Source organism: Ursus arctos, unplaced genomic scaffold (genome assembly GCF_023065955.2).
Source record: "Ursus arctos isolate Adak ecotype North America unplaced genomic scaffold, UrsArc2.0 scaffold_2, whole genome shotgun sequence".
In the NCBI taxonomy this organism is placed as follows: Eukaryota; Metazoa; Chordata; class Mammalia; order Carnivora; family Ursidae; genus Ursus; species Ursus arctos.
The window spans coordinates 72,165,356-72,184,611 of record NW_026622874.1 but is presented as its reverse complement, the minus strand read 5'-3'; the positions used below and the strand labels follow the sequence as shown (position 1 = coordinate 72,184,611).

The following is a 19,256-nucleotide window of genomic DNA, read 5'->3' as shown; positions in this document are numbered from 1 at the left end:
CTGATGGTGTAACTCCCAGTCTGCAGGCGGGAGAAGATGAGATGAGATGTCCCAACTCTGGTGGTGAGGCAGGGAAAAAAAGACTGAATTCCTCCTGCCTCTGCCTTTTGTTCTATTCAGGTCCCCAACAGACTGGCTGGTGCCCACCCACACCGGGAGGGCCATCTGCCGTACAGAGCTCACGGATTCAAGGGCTAATCTTGTCTGGAAGCACCTTCACAGGCACGCCCAGAAATTATGTTTAATCTGGACGCTCTGTGGTCCAGGGGAGCTGACACACAAAATTCACCACCACAGTAGGGAAGGGATTATTTCCATCTCCCCCACACCCCGACCCTGAGAGTTACAGACCCAGAGATGTCTGAGATATAGAGTCCTACCAGTGACCTCCTTGTGACAAACGGCCAGGCTGGAGCCCGTACTCAGGTCTTCCTACTCCAGCCCTTAATTTTTAGACATGAGGATGAGAAATCTTGGCATGTGGTGGAGAACAGGGAGTAGGGACAGGCCATCCCGCTTGAACCTTCGTGCAGTTCTGATGGTCTCCAAGGCAGTGAGATATGGCCACACTCATGATGTGTTGCCCAGAGAGGAGCTAATGGCATAATCATGGACTCTCCACAGTCAATTATGGCAATTACCGGAAGCCACTCTCTTGTCATATTTCATTTAGCACACCATGGCACAGGGAGGCAAGTGGCACCAAGGGTCCTGGGCCCATTGTCGCTGCCCTCGCCGGAGCAGGCATCAAAAAAGGAGAATGCCAGCCCCAATAAACTGTCCCTGCAGAAGCCATTAGGCTAGGTGACATGTTCACTTAGGGTGACATATATTGATCATGTAAAACACGCACACTGTATAATATGATTAAACAAACTCAGCCGGTTCCAGAGACGGCCAGCTGAGCTGCGCACGGAGCCCGGCTCTGCGGCAACAGCCTCGGGGCCCCGGGCGGGAGGGAGCGCCTAGCTCAGGGAAGGGACTACACACAGCGTGTTTGTCATCGTTCGTTCGTTCAACAGGTATTTATGGAGTGTCCACTACATAAGGGGCACTGCGCTCAGTGCTGGGGGTAGAATGATGACCACCGCGAACCACTGCCTCTACTCCCGTGAACCTTGTAGTCTGCTGGGCGACACGGGTATCAGCAAAGTGCCCGGTGTGAGTCACAAACAGAAGAAAATGCTCTGAGAGAAAAGGTCATAGTTCCGTGAGAGCAGATCGTGAAGGAATCTAAGCAGGCAAGGGGACCATGGAAGAATTATAATAGTCACCCGTTACTGCACCCCTACAGTAGTGGGCTGAACAGGGTCCCCTCAGATCCATGTCCATCCAGAACCTCAGCACGTGACCTCACCTGGAGTCGGGTTTTTGCAGATGTAATTAAAGATCTTAAGATGACATCGTACTGAATTTAGGGCGGGTCCTCACTGCAATGATTGCAGAGACTGGTGTCCTTAGGAGAGGACACAGAGAAGAGGGAGGAGGCCACACGAAGACGGAGCAGAGATCAGAGTGATGCCACCACAAGCCAAGGACGCCTGGAGCCACCAGATCTAGAACAGGCAGGGAAGCGTTCTTCCCTAGAGCCTTTGGGCATGGCCTTCCTGATGCCTTGATTTTTGGACAACTGCCACCCCTGCCCCCCAGAACTGTGAGAGAATAAATTTCTGTTGTTTCTAAGCCACTCGGTATGTGGTTGTTCTTGGAGACAGTCCCAGGAAACGAATGCACCTGCTAAGTGAGTGTCAGAAACCTTGCCAGGGGTTACTGAGGCAGCACGCTCTTCGACACAGCTCCTGCCTTCGAGGAGCTCAGAGCCTTGTCGGCAGCCAGCCGGTCAATAGATACCTCAAATCTTCTCCGTTCACCGCTGAGATCAGGGTCAGCCCCAGGGTTGTGGGAGCAAAGGGAGAGAGCCCTAGCTCAAGCTGCAACATCGTCAGGACCCAGGGCTGAGGCTGACAGACAGCGCGACAGTCACTACACCTGTCACCTCACCTGAGCCCTGCCTTCCACCCCCAGTGAAACTTGTAACACCAGGTTCATCTCTGTCATTAGTAACTAATGGCCAGCACATAAGAATCTCTGGCTATGGCCTCACGTCCTGAGTATCTGGGTACTTCATTTTCCTAGTCACCTCTTTTTTTTTTTTTTTTTTTTTTAAAGATTTTATTTATTTATTTGACAGAGATAGAGACAGCCAGCGAGAGAGGGAACACAAGCAGGGGGAGTGGGAGAGGCTCATAGTGGAGGAGCCTGATGTGGGGCTCGATCCCATAACGCCGGAATCACGCCCTGAGCCGAAGGCAGACGCCTAACCACTGTGCCACCCAGGCGCCCCTTCCTAGTCACCTCTTTATTTTGCACCCTAGGACTTCCATGCCCCTGGCAAAAACAACAACAACAACACCGCCTCCCCAGGACCCCTCACCTGTACCTGCCAGGTCTTTAGCAATCGGGGAAATGAAATGGATCAGACTTGGGTTTTGGGGGGTAAAGGGTAAAGGGGAGGAGACAAGGATGCCCCTCCCGTCTCTGCTTTGGGGGACAGGGTGGGTGTTGGATGACACTTCATGGGGTAGAGAACACAGGAGCTCAAACAGACATGCGTGGGGATGTGGGGAGCTCAGACTTGGCTCTGCTGTATTTGTATTATCTGTGGAATGTCCAGCCGCTATTAGCCAATAAGCAGTTGAGTATATGAGTTTGGAGTAAAGGGAGAGAGACATCTGCCCATTTTGAATTCTCTAGTGGTCATCTCAGATGACCCATCTCTGTTTCAAACCCAGGCTAAGCTGTTAAAATTTGATTGCACTTAGGAGAGTGAACCGGCGGGGCTTGCCCCGCTCATATAATATCACATACACTACAGGCTCCAAGAGGAGTGGGAAGAGGTAGAAGTCTTGACGAGCTATTGTGTTCGTCCACTTGACTCCTGGTAGATATTCTATTAGAGTGAATGTAGCCAGGAACCTATAGGGTTTGAAGATTTGCAATAACATAATTTCAACGGGAAGTTGGACAGTTTAGTCCTTAGAGATACAATTTATCTTCTTCGGATGGTAACAGTCTGAAAGTATTTTCTGGAATATCAATCCTCTGTACTTTATGGTAAGGGACTGCTATTATTTTAAAGATAGAAGTATCTCCTTCGAGGAAATGCTCACAGCTTTCAATCTTCCCAATGTGAGCATACAATTAGCAAGGAATTTCTAGAATTTACCATTCAACAGAATGATGTTTTCACATTTTTTGGTTCACAGGAAAAAAAGAACAATAGAGAAAGTAGACATGTGAGCATATCTGTAGATAGCAGAGAGAGATGTTTGTAAGGGAAGGGAAGAAATAGCTTTAGGGCTCAAATCTGAAAGATAAAAACCATGCAAAGTTGGAGGGAGGGGCAGGCAGATGAGGCTAGAGGCTTAGCTGCTTGCTCCCTGTTGTCTCGGTTTTCTCATCTGAAAAGGAGGATAAGAAGACACCCTCCCAACCCCCCTGCCCCCACCATTGAGTTGCTATAAGGAGTAAATGAAATATTACTGCAAAGCCCCTTTCACAGACACTGGCAGATAGCAGATGCTCAAAAAATGGCAGCTTTTGCTGAAATTGGAAATAATGGAGAGCCTGCCCCCCAAAAGAGTGCTGTTGACTGCAGTTTCAAATAGCCTAGTCATGGATATGTTCTGGCCCCATTAGACTTAGATTGTGAGCCCCAGGGGAGCTAGGGCCACAACTAAGAATAACAGTGAAAATCGAGAGAGAGAAAGAGAGAGAGAGAGAGAATCTCCACACTGTCTTATTTATGTGGGTAGTCCCAGTCCCTTGAACAATCACTAGCTAAATGGGGCTTCACAAAGGTCATTTGAATTAGTGACTGAGGAATACATGGGAAGATTGCAATGGACACAGATAAAGACATAAGGCACGGGGGCCTGAAGCCCTAGCAGGCTTGACTTCTCCTTCATGCAGACCTACACTTCTAGCCCACAGCGACCCGGGCATTTCTAGAGCATTCTTTGGGTTTTTCCCTCCTCCAAGAGCTGAGCCAGGAAGTCACTGCAGCATCTTCTCACTTTGTGGTTCTAATTACCTGCTCATTGGCATGCAAGGACCTCCCCAGCCCTGTTCCTGAGAGGGAGTGGAAATTCTGTGAGAATCGTACCCATTAAGGCCTTTTATGACCACCATTATGTAATAAAGAGCATCTGGAGCCTAAGGAATTATTGCGAGCTTTTATTTTGTTTTAAGTATAACTATCTCCTCACACCCTTCTTCCCTTGGATGATCGCAATAATGGTTATAACTGCACGTTCTCTCTCAGGTCAGAGCCTGTGGCGGACAGCAACCATTCCTCCTTCCTCTTGCTCAACAGAAGCTCAGTTTTGTTCTGGTGTCTACCCTTCCCCCACGTGGCATGCACCTCTCGGTCAGCTGACCTCACTGTCAGTCTTAATGGACCCCAGTGGTCTGAGGCCATCCCCATCCCTTTGCAAATGTCTGGTTTAGGGACAAACCAGGTGGTCTAACTGGATGCTGGGGAGTATGCTGGGGTCCTTTGGGTAAATCTTCCTCTCTCCTAGGAGACAACCATGGGAAGAAAACATGCCTTACTTCCTCTGAATGCCGTCCTATTAGCTTGTGATGCCTGGACCTGCTCAGCTGACTTTACACCAGCCTGTGCTGAAGCAAACACCGGACATGCTAAAGCAGAGATGTGCAAAGGTCCTGGGTATCGGATGACATCACTGAGCTGTTCTCCCTCTGCACTTCCCGCCATGGGAGGTAACACATTTCTGTGTCGTTCGAGTCAGTTTCATCTGGGTTTCCACTGTTTGCATCTAAGAGCACCCTCATTATTGAGCCCCAAGAGCACAGAAGCCCCAAAGAGAAGACCAACTTGGCAAGATGAAATCATTTTTCCAGTAGAATAGAGGCAGTCTGCCTTGAATAGTTAGGTTCTTTCTCTTCAAAGTGTCCAAAGTTCTTTTATCTTGGGGAGTTTTGAATCCTAGAATTTCTGGCTTAGAAGGGACTTCAGAGATAACTTACTTCCCAAACTCAAGCCCTTGGGCATGTGGCATCAGTATCACCAGGAGGGGTTTTAAAAAATAAATGTTCCTTGAGCAGCGCTCCAGACATCCTAATTTCAGAGGTTTGGGATGCAGCCTGGGCATTCATATTTTTAAAAGGCTCCCTGGGTGATTCTGATCATAACCCCCAAGTCATTGATCTAAACCTATGTTCTCCATCTTTCCCTCAACCCAGCCATGGAACCTTCCCCCCCTTTCCCCCCCCCCAGATACAATCTAAGGCAGGAAGTCAGTAAATAAAACAGACAAAAATGGGGCTGGTTTGATACAAGGGAGCTCAGAGATCTTCTGATTTGCTTCACAAGCAAAGTAGGTGATAGATGGGGTCTCACTAGACTGTGTGGCCAGGGAAGTCCTCTCTGCAAAGGTGACACTGCCGCTGGGAGCCTAAGGATGAGGAGCCGAGGGGGAAAAACATTCCAGGACCGGTATACGCAGAAGCTCTGGTATTTTCTAGTGTGCTTGAGGAACTGGAAGCAGAGGAGTCTTACAGACTGAATTGCATCCCTTCCAAAATTCATCTGCCCAAGCCCTAATGCCTGCTGTGATGGTATTTGGAGATGCAACCTTTGGCAGGTACAGCTGACCCTTGAATAACACAAGGATTGGGGCACCAACCCCTCCATAGCTGATAATCCATGTGTCACTTTTGACTCCCCCAAAACATAACTACTAAGAGCCTAACTTTTGACCGGAAGCCTTACTGACAACATGAACAGTAACACATATGTTGTATGTTATTTATATTATATACTGTATTCTCACAGTGAGCTAGAGAAAATACAATCACAAGGAAGGGGCATCTGGGTGGCTCAGTCGGTTAAACGTCGGACTCTTGCTGACTCTTGGTTTTGGCTCAGGTCAAGATCTCTGGTTCTTGGGATCGGGCCCCGCCTCGGGCTCTGCGCTCAGTGTGGAGTCTGCTCCTCCCTCTCCCTCTGCTCCTCCCCCCATTCATGCTCTGTCTCTCAAATAAAATCTTTTTAAAAAATCATAAGGAAGAGAAAATACATATTTTCTGTGCCTGGCTTATTTCACTTAGCATATTCCAGATCCAGCAAACCCATTCTGGGTATTTATCCAAAGGAATTGAAATCAGGATCTCCAACCTGCACTCCTAAGTTCACTGCAGAATTACTCACAGTAGCTAAGAGATGGAAACAACCCATATGTCCATCACCAGTTAAATAGATAATAAAGCAAATGTAAAACATAGATACCGTGGGGTATTATGTAGCCTTAAGAAAGAAGGAAGCAGGATTTCTAAACACAAGGTCCTTAATCAGAGGAATTACAGGTTTCCCCCTTACCTTTATTTTTTTGTATGATTTCTCCTTTCTGTGCAAATGGGCAGCTTATCTTTCCAGAAAGGATACAATGTTTTAGTTTGTGTTAGAACAACAGACCTTTTATAGCTTAATCCTGTTTCTAACAAAAGGGGGAAAATCGGTATGCTGGCCTATTCCCCCGACTCTGGTCCTCCACCGTTCCTCAAGTCCTCATCTTGGATTTATTGGGCACAAATGCCAGACTCCCTCGGGAGCTCTTTTAACCCCAGGGGTGAGATGTCGTGACTTGAAGGGTTAAAGCAGGACCTGCATTTTGGAGAAAGCCTGTAGTACCGCCTGGTGCCAGAGAGGGGCAGCATACAGCCATTAGCATGGACGGGCCGGCCTCTACTGAGCCCGGCGCTCCTTAGTAGGGCTCAGAGGTCCAGCCAGGAGCCTTAAGAAAGCTCGTTGAGGAATCACAGGGCACATGGAACAACCAGGGCAGAAGCAAACACGGAGAAACGAAGCAGAAATACTCGTGGGGTTTTGAATCCCGTGTGCCTGGGCCACCGCCTACTCCCTCCTTCACACGGGACGAGCGCGCAGTCTCTTGTACTTGCTCGCTCCGGCATCGTTTATACACGTCATCTCTCCATTCATTCATTCACCGACAAGCAGAGAGCAAAGCCTTTCAGGGACTTTGTGTCAAGGGGCTAGGCTCCCAGAAGACAGGCTGCAGGGTCTGAAGTCACAGTCCTGCGCCGGGAGTTGAATCAGAGAGAGGTCAGCGATCCGGGTGTCCGAGAAGTTCGCACACATGCTGGCTGTGCTGTGGAGTCATGGGGACTATGGCTTCCTTCTGATGGGGCAGCTTCCCTGTCCTAACCAGGAGGAGGACCACGGGCTTCCGGTTGGACAGACCGGGAATAGCACAACGTCAGGGTCCCGCTGCCCCCAGGACTGTTCTAAATCTATATACTCATGAGGAGTATTTCCAAGAGATGGCAGTAGAGGGTACCAGGGCTGGGTGCTACTTTGTAATTTTCCTCGTGGGTCCTGCTGGAACTTGGTGTGGAATTCTGATGAAGCAGCGTCTGCCTTGCAGGACAGCAAGGTGGGCCCTGGGACGAAGCAGTGAGGGTCTCGACCACCACTAAAACTGGCCCTGAGAGAAGCAGTGAGGACCCTCACAGTACACTTGCACCAACAGGAGGAAAACGTCACTTGGCTACGTTTCCACACCATTTCTTAACTACCTGCCACCAATGGGCTGAGCAGAGCGGAGTACTATTTCCACATTTAATACCAACATTTAAATATTACATACTTCTGAGTCATAAGCAGATTAAGGGCAAAGTCATCTTATTTACTATTAAAATTTGTTATGTGGTTGAATTTCATAATCTTCAAAGTGAGCGTTCCGCTCCCCCCTTGGACGATGGTTGGCTAGATAAGCAAGGGCAGAGACTCCTTGACTTGAAATAGTTTTGAATGGAGAGAGTAGACATTTTTCGAAACAGCCAAAATGTCTAAGAATTCTTTGTTTTAATTTTAAGGAGAGAGAAACAAACTACTGTTATTTTAGAGAGAGAAACTTCTCCTGGTTAATTGCTTCATAATGAATCATTGCCACAACATCCCCGTGTCTCTGAAATAGAGGTTGTCAAAATTTCTAATAACCTGATGGATTTCTATGTTGTCAATAAACTCATACTGTCAAAGGCAGTATTAGCTCGATGAGGAATGATTCAAATCAGCATGAGCTTGAATATATGGGCTCATCACTATGTCTCTATCTCTCACACACAATCATATACACAGACACACCATAATTCTTTCTAGAAGTATGATGCTTGCATTGATACATTACTGTAACCAGTTGTCTCCTTGCAACGGACGTACGTTGTCTTTATCTGCCTATGTTACCTTTGGGGGCTTTCATCAAAATATTTCCAGTATCCCTCCATCCTAGAATCATAGTTGAGTGCACATTCCTGCCCCTTAAAGTTAGGTGTGGTCAAGTAATTTGCTTTGGGGGAAAAAAAAAGTGTGAGTCATACACGTGGCTCCCAAGGAGAAGCTTTTAATAACCAGCGTGAAATTCACCACACACATTTTTTCCCCCAGCTCAGCCATCTTGGAACTTTGGAGACGCACTGTCCTTTAGCTTGGGTGAGGATGATGTCAAGCAGAGTCCCTCACCCCCAGTCACAATGGACACGTGTGATGAGCAATAAACAGGTGTTGTTTGCAGCTGCTGAGGTCTGGAGTCGCTCGTTACGGTGGTATAACCCATCCTATCGGACCAATACACTTCCTTTCATTTATTCCCCTTTTATGGAACCAAGCCCGGCTCTCCTTCCTTTCTATGTGGTTTGGGGAACAGGGATGAACGGACTACCCCTCTTTTCCCACTACAGAGCTGATTACTTAACCCCGTCCGAGCCAAACAAAACATTCCATCATCCTGTCCTCGATGATTGGTTCACAAACAGGCAAATGATGCAAGCCAGGGAAACGAGATTCAGTCCCCAGTCAAGAAAGGAGCTCTCTCTTTACACAGGGGGATTAATTAAGCAGGTAGAACATAAGCCTGGAGGTACCGGTGGCCATTTTTCCTGCCACTTGGGACGAGCCCCTCTGAGGATAAAACCTACGTAGAGAAGCAATATGGAGAGAGACAAGTTTGTGATGATCTTATTTAAGCATTCTGAGTCAGATCATTCTTGCTTTCTGGTGATACTTACCAGTAACTTTCTTAATTTTTTTTTTTTTTTTTTTGCTAAGTTTCTTGTCATTTGCAATAGAAAAATCTTAGCTAATATTTTTCTTAAACATGCTGGATGACACACCTCAGGTATTCGACCGTGTTTAGCCACAGAGTGAGGCTTAGCTAAAATCTGTCAGCATGGCCTTTGGTGCCTTTCTGGTTTGAGGCCCAACATGTATTTCCAGCTTGATGTGTGGGTCACACTCCTCCCCCTGCTTCCCTGCCTCTGTCCCCTGGGTCACCTGGAATTGCACCTGTGGCTATTCTCCAGGTATAACATGGGCTTTCCCATGGCTGTGCTGATGCTGCCCTGGGCTCTGGTGACTCAGGGCCGAGTCTGTCCTCCCCCCTTCAATGTCACCTTGGGTAAATGCAGAGGGGGACAGTATCTCTTTTCGCTTTTATTTTCCTCCCAGTCAAATACTGATTCTTGCACAGTGCAAGGTGCTAGGTCACCTGGCTGAACCAGATCCTGAATTTCAAAAGTCTTTTCTTACACACCAAGCATGCTCAGACCCCAAGTAAATCAACCCCACAGTTGGTCGACCTTTCAAGAAAGCTACATTTGCCTCTGTCTCTATTCCCTCAGACACCAGATTTTAGGCCTCTAGTGGCAACCCAAATTTTTGTTTAGGCTAGATCATTAACTACTAGTCTCCTTTCTAAAAGCCTTGATTATTTAACATTAGTAACTTTTTGAAGAAAAAAATAATTTACTCTATGCTTTGCTTTGTAAAAATGTACGTGTAACACACACAGCAGTCCTAGATGGATACTTTGACTAACTCCATTATACAGACAGGAAATATCATCCAGAGAGGTTAAGTAACTTGCATCATGTCACACAGCATGGCTCAGACTGGAACGTAGACCCTTTGATGCCAGCAACTTTGCTATCTTTTTTTGGGTGCATTCCCCAATTCAGCATTGAGAGATTAATGGTCACTCATCTTAGCACTTCCTAAAATGAGACACTGTTCCTGGAGTCTTCTTGATGTATCCTAGTCGAAGCTGGGACTTGCTGCTCCCGGGAGATGAGGGCAATGCTACGTAGCACAGGAAGACAAGCCCGCACTAGGGGTGGTCGAGCCTCAAACCATGGCTTTGCCCCTTTCTAGCTCCATGACCTGTGACAAGCCACCATGCCGTCCCTGTCTTGACTCAGTCATTTGCAAAACCGAAATAAGACCCATCGTGTGGGGTTGTGAGGATTAAGAGTGAAAATGGACAAAACGTTCCCAATAGAGTACCTGGCCCGAAGGAGCGCTGTGCAAATAGAAGCTATAAATAATCATGTGTAGATTTCCAACTTTAGTAACGCCGCCGTCCTTCAGCATCATAACCGCGAGGCTCCAGAGACTCCATCTTGCCTGCACGGACGCCCTGACAGCCCAGCGCCGTGCCTGGCATTCTGCAGATGCTCTGCTATCTTCAGGCAAGTCTGCAGGCCCCCCAACCTTTGTGTTCCTGATTTTAAAGTGGGGCGATCCTATTTCCCACCAGGATGAAATGGGGTCCCAGGCGCCAAGTTCTAAGTGTGGGGACGGGCACCTCGGATGTAACAGGGAACAAGTTGGCTTGAGGCGACCGTCCACGCAGAACCCATTAGAGAAGATTTCCCAAGTGCTTTTCTAAAAGCCCTGGTCCTCACCACCTCCCTTCTGTGTCCCCTTCGGTCTCAGAGCCCCAAAGGAGACCCCTCGGATGCACTCGGAGCCGTGCCTGCCCCGTCATGCGGACACAGCGGCAGGGCGATGCCAGCCCCCGCGGGTGCCGCTCCGCAGGGCACAGGCAGAACCCGAGAGGGGCTGGGGTAGATGCGGTGGGGAGGCGGCCCTTATGATCAGATGCAAAGTGGTGGTGAGATGTTCAATTTCCTAGTCCCTCACCAAAGGCGGGATCCAGGGTGTCTCTGTTTGCAGCACATGCACAGAAGCTCTGGTCATAAAGAGGACATTTTATGAGGACATATGCTCCACGCCCAGGAGCACTGGCAGGCCTGAATGCTATTCCTTGGCGACACCATGATTATGTCTCCATCGAGTCCAGGGAAGCCTCGCAGGTCTGCAAGGCTGCAATTCTGAAATGGATTTCACAGCTGCAAACTATAAGATGACCCAATTTGTCTTTCCCATTTCTGCCTCCTCTCCTATAACTATGGAAATCTGCATCCGCGTCTCCGTGATGGGCTGCATAAAATATGCAACAGGACTTAGTGCTCGGATTCGAGAACCACAAAATTTAGGGACAGCTGCTAAAGTGATCTCGGGGTAGGTGGGGGGTGTAGGCAAACCCGTGGCAGGGCATCGGCAGACTTCGGCTCCCCCAGACACAGAGGCCCTCTTTTTTGAAAATGCTTGTCCCAAAGGCAAGAGGAGGAGAGGATATATATGCCCCCTTATCTTTTCTGAGGAACCCGGGGCTACCCATCCTCCAAAGAATATCCCAGATGGTAAACGGAGCTGAAGTTTGCACATAAATTCTCCCCAGGGAATTGGTGGTTGGTGATAGCAAGCCTAATGAAATTTTTTATTGTGGTTATTACATACAATTTGTACAGTATATCATGCACGGAATTTTTTTCTGTTCCTATAAATCTGGAATTGCCAGCGAAAATGCCCAGGCTTACGAACTGCTACAGAACACAATTACCTCTAGATACAAACTCTCTTTAGGACATAAAAATCGTTGCTACTGAGAAGGCTGAATTGCACCGGCAATTTTGTAAATATTTGAGTGATATATTTCCTTTTGGATAAGTTTTCATAGCCTTGGAAAGCTGTCTCGTTTCTTAATGCTTTTGTTGTTATGTGTGTGCGTGTGTGCGTGTGTTTTCCTGGGTATCACTTGTGGCCTGATTGTTGTTTTCAATCATGCTTAGTAAATCAGACTATTGGACAAATGTCATTTATAAAAGGCTCAGAACTGCAAGGCTTTCTGTTGGCATTAAGAGGACTGTCTTCAGAGCACGTTTCTTAAAGACGCGAGAGGAAAGAAGAAAACAAAATTCAGGTACATCGTCCACTTTCTCCTCCTATATGGTCCGTTTTTCAAGCTAGAAGTTGGAGACAAGGTTTCCATTTTTAATGAAGGCTGATACCCTGTGCCTTCTCTTTATGCTTTGATCAATCAATGAGGGGAATCACTCCTGGATACACCGGGCTGATTTTCACACCCGCAAAACGCACCAGACGCATGAAGTTTCTGCACATTTTCTAGTTAGGCTTTATTACCAAGTATGATGGTGAAGGATGTTATACCCTCGTATCGATTTTCTACAAGTTCTAATATTGGAGATAAGGAGAGTTCTTCCATCAGCTTCCAGCAAACAGAGAACGGAGACTGTTAAAACTCCTCATAACGGCTTCCAAAGGAAGACAACAATGATGGATTATAGACTGTGCTGGAAGGGAGGGAACACGCTCACTGAGCACGTGGAAAGTGTTCAAACATGAGCCACACTGATTAGAAGGAAGATATGCTCTCTTTCCTTTCTTCCTCCCTCCCTCCCTCCCTTCCTTCCTTCCTTCTTCCTTTCCTATCCTCCCCTCTCCTCTCCTTTCCCTTTCCTTTCCACCCTCCCTCCCTTCCTTTCCTTCCTTCCCTCCCTCCCCGCCTCCTTCCATCTTTCTCTCCTTTCTTCCTCCTTCCCTTATCTTATCTCATTTTATCTCATAACAACCTGTGAGTGCCTTCAGTTTGCCTTGGGCGATCTGGGATTTGAGCCCCAGTCACACCAGAGCGTGAGACTCCACAAGGGAATGCAGTCAGTTGCCCGCTTCTTCCAACTTTCTTTTTCCATGTACATCCCAAGAATTTGACACTCAAGGATGACAGGACACCCGCTGACCATGCTCCTCGAGATACCCCAGCACCATGCAATGCGTATTTGAGAAACGAAAAGAGGACTGATCTATGATTCCGATGCTAATAGCGCAAGATATAAGGTTTGCATCCTATGCACGGGAACCTAGTAAAAGGATTTTATAAAAGCATTGGAAGAGTCTAGGGCTTAATACAGAGACAGTCAGTAAATGTGGACTGAATTAGTGTTGAGATTATTGCGCAAGGAACCAAACGGCTAAGGAATGTGAATTAGCATTTACCAAAGAAGAAGTAAATAATAAACAAGAATAGGAAAATTTCTCATGTTTTAGTGATCAAAGAAAGGCAAAGTAAAAATAATAGCATCTCAATTTGCAGTGATTAAAATACGATTATTTTTCTAATCATCCCTCCTGCCGTATTGAAGGTGAAGAAGCTGGGATTGGTAAACATGTACTTTCATCACTGACAGGAGGAGCGAAAATTGATAAAAACTCAAGGGTGATGCATCATCCACTCTAGTATTTCCTGGGCACTTACTGTGTGCCGCGCTCTACGGGATGCCGGAATCCGTAGGAATGAATGGATCCAGTTCTCACCCTTGTGGAGTTTACATGCCAGTGGGGGAGAGAGGTATTAACCAAATAATTTCACTAGTGACTGCAGGATGGCAAACCAAAACACGAGTTGTTTTAAAAAGAGGCATGTAGGGGGCGCCTGGGTGGCTCAGTTGGTTAAGCGTCTGCCTTCAGCTCAGGTCATGACCCAGGGTCCCGGGATCGAGCACTGCATTGGGCTCCCTGCTCAGCGGGGAGCCTGCTTCTCCCTCTCCCTCTGCCTGCTGCTCCCCCTGCTTGTACTCTCTCTCTCTGTGTCAAATAAATAAATAAAATCTTCAAAAAAAAAAAAAAAGAGGCATGTATCAAATGTGAATATAACAAAGAGCCCCCGGCTTGATGAGATAAACTATAGTAAAAGCATTTAGAAAAATGAAAAAGAAAAATATTCTCTGAGTTAACAGTGTCATAGGAAAGGACCAAAACATATACGTTTGATTCAACAACTCCATTTCCATCGAGTTTTTAGAAATCATCATTGATTTAGATCTGTCTCTATGCCCAAAGAGTTTCACGACTGTGTTGTTTACAGTAACAGACATTTGGAAATAATATTCAGCAATGGGAGAATGCTTAAGGTGTGGTATAAACACACAACGAAACTCCACGCCTTACTTAGAAATCAGGATCTTGAAGCCTCGAAGTGACACGAATTACATGCTAATAGAACACTGAGTGCAAACGAGCAGCTTCAGAGCCGCACGCATACTATGATTTTAATTGCATTAAACAGAGCAAGGAAGTGGAAGGGAAGGCAAGGGTGTGATATTACAGGTGAGTCATATTGTCTTTGCTACATTTATCTATGTCTCCCCAGATTTCCACAACGAGCCTGTATTCGTACATTATAAAGAAAATGACTACATTTAAACAGATGATAGATTCAATTCCTGAGTCCATGCTGAGTGGGTGGGTACCGGGTGCATATGTGCAAATGTGAAAACAAATGAAAGGTACCCCCTGGCTGAATGCAGTCTGGTTTTGGAAGAGGGCTGACCATTTTCTCTTTTGTATCAGACCCCCCGAGGGCCCAGCTCACCTGCACTGTCTGGGAGCTTCTCTCCTGGGAGTGGGGAAGAATTGAGCTTGGCAGCTAACTGACGGTGCGATTTATTTCATTCATTTAATTTGCAGTAAATAACACTATTCGCCAGGCCCTGTTCTTGGTGCCCTACAAACTTATCAACCTGCCATAAAAGTGTTAAAAAAATACTTTGATTCAGCAATTCCATTTCAATCAAGTTTATGGAAATAATCACGGATTTACACAAATCTTTACGCACAAAAGGTTTCCCTAATTCTGTTGTTTATAAGAAAGAGAAATTTGAGCTTAAAAGTCCTATGGGCTTCAGAGGTCCATCGACAGATGGATGGATAAAGAAGATGTGGTACATATATACAACGGAATATTACTCAGCTGTCAAAAAGAATGAAATCTGGCCATTTGCAATGACGTGGATGGAACTAGAGGGTATTAGGCTGAGCAAAGTAAGTTAGTCAGAGAAAGACAAACACCATATGATCTCACTCCTGTGTGGCACTTAAGAAACAAAACAGATGAGCATAAGGGAAGGGAAGGAAAAATAAAATAAGACAAAAAAACAGAGAGGGAGGCAAACCATAAGAGACTCTTAACTCTAGGAAACAAACTCAGGGTTGATAGAAGGGACGGCGGAGGGATGGGGTAACTGGGTGATGGGCATGAAGGAGGACACATGATGTAATGAGCACCGAACGTTAAATGCAACTGATGAATCACTAAATTCTACCCCTGAAACTAATAATACACTATAGGTTAACTACATTCATTTTAACTAAAAATTTTTTTAAAAAAATCCTATGGGTTTGTAAAATGGCGCAACCACAGTGGAAAGCAGTTTGGCGGTTCCACAGAAAGAAGAAAAGAATTCTACACATAGAATTGCCATCTGACCCAGTAATTCCGCTCTTGGGTATGGTTGATTCTTTTTATGTACACATTCCGTGTTGGCAAATTTGCCTATTCACTAAAATTCACTTGTAAGCCCCAAATCAACACTCGTGGCAACGCGCGGACACACGCGTAGTGGCCAACATTTCAGGTGCTCACCTGGTACGTTCTAGCTGCGGTCGAACGAAGTGACGCTGCGTCCTCTTGTTTTGGCTCTCCCACGGAGATGATCAGAGGATGCAGGCAGGAGGCGCAGGGGCATGGAGAGCAGGAAGATCCAGCTCTGGGGCGAATTCCCTGGGGTCAGGAGGGTGGCCTCAAGAAAGTCGCTTAGCACGTCTGAACCTCATCTTCTCCTCTGTGAAATAAAGAAAACAGAAAATAGAAGCTGTCAGGATAACTGTTTTTAGGATTTATTTATTTGTTTATTTATTTAAGATTTTATTTATTTATTCGACAGAGATAGAGACAGCCAGCGAGAGAGGGAACACAAGCAGGGGGAGTGGGAGAGGAAGAAGCAGGCTCACAGCGGAGGAGCCTGATGTGGGGCTCGATCCCAGAACGCTGGGATCACGCCCTGAGCCGAAGGCAGACGCTTAACCGCTGTGCCACCCAGGCGCCCCTGTTTTTAGGATTTAAGATTATAATCTGTGTGATATGTATCTCTGTATTTCCTCTAGGAACAAGGACTTCGTATTTGCTAAGTCAGTGTTCCCTGCAACTTTATAGAACATATGCACAGCACATCACGAGAATTGATTGTATAAACCCCCCAAAATTGAAAAGACATATCTAAATACTTATACACGAATGTTCACACTGACGGAAAACCTCTGATATCCATGAATGGATGAATAGATGAGCAAAATGCGATAGCTCCATATAATGAAATATTACTCGGCCATGAAAAGGAACAAAGTACTGATACACACTCAACATTCACAAACCTGGAACGTTATAGAGCTAAGTGGAAGCAGCTAGACACAAAAGGTCACATATTGTATTTATGTGAAATGCTCGGAGTAGGTACATGTTTCAAAACAGAAAGCTCATTAATGGTTGGCAGAGGCTGGGGTGGGAGGAAACAGGGAGTGAGTGTCTAATGGGTCTGGGTTTTCCTCTTGAGGGTGATGAAAATGTTTTGGGGGTAAGTAGAACGGATGGTTGTACAACATTCTGAATATACTCAATGCTACTTTTTTTTTTTTTTTAAGTTTAATTGCATGTTGTGTGAACTTCGTCTCACTAGAAGTAATCCTGTGAGGTAGGGATCAGTATTATGCCCATTTGAGAGCTGAAGAAATCAAATCATTGGCCTAACACACCCAGCTGCAGGAGGAGCTGGGATGGGAACCCAGACCCCTGACGTGCCGCACAGAGGCACTCAATCGCCAGGACATGCTTCAACCTTTGCAGAACAAAGCACAGCTTCGGGCTCAGGGTAGGTTCTTAGCAGATGTCGCCTGCTTTCCCTGCTGCTTCCTTTGCAGGCAGGAACTGCATATGATCCGACTTCCTCACTCTCATTTGTAGAGAGAACAAATGCAAATGTTTGGTTCGTCTTCTATTAAGTAAGTCAGGTTCTAAGAACACGCTCTGTTGTAAAAACTGGACATGCAGAAAAATGTGGCATGAAGCTGAAGAAAACATCCACGAACAACCAAAAATAAAATAAAATAAAAAAAATTAAATTAAAACAAAACAGAATATCCAGACCTGCACTTTTCTAAATGATGTAGGAGGAAAATAATGGGCCAGAAGAGAGAAGCCCAGCTGTGTTCCCCCGGGTCCCTAAGATTTATCACCTACACATGCAGGATGCTACAGAAAAGAGATCTGGTGACCACCGCCATAACTCACAAGCCAGCCACGCAGCCTGCTACCTGCTGCCGGTACCTACAACGCGGCCTCCGTCCTCTGGACCTGTGGGGGGGCGGGGCCTCATCACTAAGACCCCCGCCTCCTTCGCGGCCCACTCCCTGTAACAGTAGCGCAGCACGTGGAGACCTGGGGAGGCTTGAGTGTTTCAGCTGCAGATCGGATGGTTTCAAGGTTGTGGCTGGGCTGGGGAGACAAAGCAATGCGGACAAAACCAACCCCAGCTATGGGCCTTACGTTTGCACAAATAGTTCACTCTCCTCTGAGGAAAAGAAAAAGGCTCAAATAATCAGAGAGTTTGGGGGCTGGAGTATCCCTTAAAGACGGGGCACTGTATTTGCAGGTGTTCTCCACGCATTTAAACCAGAGCCCAGAAATTACTCCTCATCCAGGGTGCCCACAGTATGAATGAGCTACAGAGAAGCACACAGGTATAAAATAGCCGTTTGGTTTTTAGCGGTGGAAAGAAATTTGTACCATTTCATTATGAATGGTTCCATCAGCATAAGCAAAATAATGCTTTTATTATAAACTCCATTGAAAATCACTCTGAAGCCATGGAAGACGAAATGTACTCCGTCCTCCTTTCTTCTCTCTCCCCAAAAAGTCCTTATAAAATTAGGATCTTTTTTTTTCCCTATACCTCTGCTTCTTGTATACCAGCGAATACTGTGGTTCAATTTCTGATCGGCTTTTTTGACTCTTCTTAATAACAATGCTCAGCTTCCATTCATTCATTCATTCATTCATTCATTCATTCATTCTTTACCATGTGCTAACTAGGCTACAGGAACTTGTGATTAAATGAGAGAGACAGATATCCACTGGGAACAAGTTTTACATGGATTTTCACTATTCTTTCTAGCAAGTTCTGCTCCTTGGTCACAGGGGAGGTCAAGGGTTTGGAGTGGGTTGTAGGTAAATCCTAGAATCTCAGGCTTCTGGCCACAGTGACTATTATATGCATGTGGTGGGGTTTCTGGAATTGTGTAAGGAGAAGATGAAGTATTTTATGGACAATGTCTGCTGGGAATACTCTGCCTGCATCTTGAAGCAGTCTCAAGAAGCTAAACATCTTCTACAGCCTAAAATGCAATAACTTCTAACCTAATGGTCTGGGGTGGGGGAATCCTTCTGCAGGGACATTTGTGGTATGATTTTAGGTACCCAGTGAGGTTGCTGTCCCCTTAAATATCACCCATGATGACCAATGCCTAAAATTCCACCAAAAGATAGGGATTTCTTTAGGATTTTTGTCGTCTTTGTTTCTGATGTTTTCCACCCGAGGACGAACCAAGATGTGAAAAGCTATTCATTCCAGCTTTTTAAATGTGTTGTATATACCTTCATTAAAAAACACCTATTGCTAAAAAAATTCTAACCATCACCTGAGCTTTCAGCAAGCTGTGATCACTGATCACAGATCGACATAACAAACGTTAACAATAAGGAAAAGTTTGAAATATTGAGAGAACTGCCAAAACCTGACACAGAGACACAAAGTGAGCAAATGCTGTTGGAAAAATAGCACCAACAGACTTACTTGACGCAGGGTTATCGCAAACCTTCAATTTGCAAAAAGACACAGTGTCTGTAAAGCCTAATAAAGCAAAGTGCAATCAAAAAAGGTGAGCCCGTAGAGTGGAATACATAAGAGAGGGCTGGGAGTCCCTGATCTTGGACAGATCTCTCAGCTCTGTCCCTTAATAGCTGGGTGATCTTGGGCAAGTCACCTTTCTGTAACTCTGCTCCAGGCATGCTCTAGTACTGGCTTCCACTGGCTCACAAGAGCTGATTGTTGCATACTTGGGAGTTTTGTGAGCAGGTTGTTACATTGTTGGTAGCTTAAAGTTGGCCAGGGTGGGACTACTG

The 19,256-nt window shown here is 46.1% G+C and overlaps 1 non-coding gene across 4 annotated transcripts in view; it reads left to right on the top strand.

The window, feature by feature from the left end:
- Positions 1–19,256, top strand: part of LOC113270821 (uncharacterized) — a 255,478-nt gene that overhangs the window by 219,465 nt on the left and 16,757 nt on the right. For 2 of the 4 annotated variants that reach the window (XR_006411781.3, XR_006411780.3), the window contains exon 11: positions 4,584–8,089. The exons of the other annotated variants lie outside the window; for them this stretch is intronic. This is a non-coding gene — a transcript (uncharacterized LOC113270821). Of the gene's footprint in view, positions 1–4,583; positions 8,090–19,256 lie in introns of those variants that run through there. 4 annotated transcript variants of the gene reach the window in all.